Genomic DNA, 2,407 nt, shown 5'->3' on the forward strand with positions numbered 1-2,407 from the left:
GATCTGAATCCCTGGTGTCATACCTGCCTTTTTCTAATGCCACACTTCTGTGCCACTGGAGCCTTCTCCACTTTGCCAGATTTTTCATGCTTGCCTCTGCTATTCTGCTGTAAACATTCACATATCCTCGGTGTCTCGGATATGTGTTTTGTCTCTCTAACTTTTCTCATTATTGCCTTCTTTTTGTCTTGTGCCATTGTCACTTCTGTCAGTTAATCATCTCCTATCCTCCGTCTAATCTGAAGTCTCTTTTTTTTCTCTTTCCACCCACTTTTCCCTGGCCCTGTTTCTCCTTTTAAACTGTTTCTGTAACATCTTCCAGTTCTGACGAAAGTTCATCGACCTGAAACGTTAACCCTACCTTCCTCTCTCCATAGATGCTGCCTGACCTGCTGCGTGTTTGCAGCATGTTCCGTTTTTATAATAGGGTATTATTCCTGTCAACCTGCACAAATTGAAACTCTTCCCCACTCTAACCATCAATGCTTGTGGCCTTGGAGCCCTGTGTTTGGTTGCATTCTTCAGGATATTGAGTGCTGTAGGTGGAATACATGAAAGTGCAATTGTGTATTGTCTATAGTGGGAATGGGCTTTAAGGTCTTGCTCCTTTGAGCTTTTTCTCTCCTTCTTCCTAAGTTTCAAATATACTATCTTACATGCTGTTCCTACAATCAAGAGCTTTTTAAACCTCAAGCTTGATACTGAAGTAAGATATTAAAAATTGGATTTAATAAGGTAAGACAAACCAGGATTCATTTGTAACACCAATATACAAAATGGAGGGAATAGGTTAATTCGTGCTTTGAGTTGAACAATAGAAGTCTGTAAAAATTGTATAAACCCAGATAAGTTTTAAACAGGACTAAGGGTCAAATGCTGAGAGATTAAAACTGACAAAACGACCCCTGAAAAGAGGGAGAGATATATGGGTTCGGCCACGCGAGTCGACACCTATGCACTTAAGGGTCTGTTAGTGTGAAACACAACAGGGTTCTATTCTTTAAAATAACTGAAGTGTTTTTGCCTTGTAGAAATAACTCAAGAGAGAGAGGCCTAGAAATTGAGTTTTGGCTTAGCCAGGGCTTTAGCGCCGGAAGTTAGTGCCGGCGCTAATTCCCCCTGCGCGCGCCAAAAATTCAGCAGGGCCGCGCCCAAACGGCTGCCGGCACTACTGAAGGGTCTTTGCGGCGGTAAATCGGCGCTAACTGCCGTTTCGCGCCGCAATTCCGGCGCTGCGGCACCCGATGCGGTGCGGCAGGCTCGGGAAGTGCAGGCCTCCTCCTTCCCTTAAGGAGGAGCTGCCTGCACCCGATCGCGGCCCGCGAAAATCTTTAAAAAAATGAGCCCGGCACCTCGGACAAGTGCCGGGCTTGCTTCTGTTCCGGGGGGGGGGGGGGGAAGTCCGGGGAGGGAGCTGCGGCCAGGCGGCCGGAGGGAAAGCGGCCGGCCGCCGCGGGGCCTTTAATGCGCCGGCGCAAAGACTCGTAAGACTCTGTTGCCAGAGTCTTAGTTGCGGCTGTCACGGGCGAGGCGGCCGCAACTGAATTTCGGCGCTGGGGCCCGTCGGCATGGCAACCGGGACGCTGCGCACACCGATGACGTCATCGGTGCCGGCGCAGCGCTACCGGTCTACCGCGGCGTAAGGGCCCCAGGCAATTTCGGCGCCGGCGCCAAATGCAGCGCTAGGCCCTCTAGCGCCGCAAAATCGGCGCTAAGGGCACTCAATTTCTAGGCCAGAGAGTCAGAAAGTCTGCAGATTGCCCGCTTTGGAAAGATCTACTATCTTAGCGAAACACTTACAAAGACTGAGCCATCTGACAACAGCAAATGGATGATTGTAAAGTAATAAAAATGAGACCCAGGGTCATGAGAAAGTAATGGGACCAACTGATAACGAAATGTGAGATTTGTAAGCGACTGGAAGAATGGAATGTCATGGTTTTATAATTACAATTTAGCTATAACTCTGTATATGCTAATAAGCTTATCCTCGCCTCTAGGGCAGGCCTTAATTTTTGTATAACTGTGTGGACTTTGAGAAGCTTGTTGGAGTTCGATTCAGACGTGATCTGGAGGCTCTCTTCAGGCCTGAGTAAACCGTTTTGACTTCAATTAGTGGTCTGTCTTTCTTTCGACAAGCCAGTGACGTCGACCTTGTATATCACTTGGTCCGCACTTTGGGGGCTTACATCAATACCAACTAACCACTGATTCTTGATTTACTTTGCTTTCTCCTTCAGTTTTTTTCAACCTTAGTGGTGTCCTCCATTATGCATCTACCTAGGCTTCTTTCAATCTTAAAATCTTAAAAAAAAATCCTTCATTTGATCTATAATTCTTATGTAGTAACACGTGTGAGTACACATAAGAGCAAGCACCTAAAAACAGAGGATGTACTGACCTGAAG

The sequence above is a fragment of the Somniosus microcephalus genome, chromosome 19, assembly GCF_052327205.1.
Source record: "Somniosus microcephalus isolate GS21.2 chromosome 19, FLI_Smic_1.0, whole genome shotgun sequence".
Taxonomy (NCBI): Eukaryota; Metazoa; Chordata; class Chondrichthyes; order Squaliformes; family Somniosidae; genus Somniosus; species Somniosus microcephalus.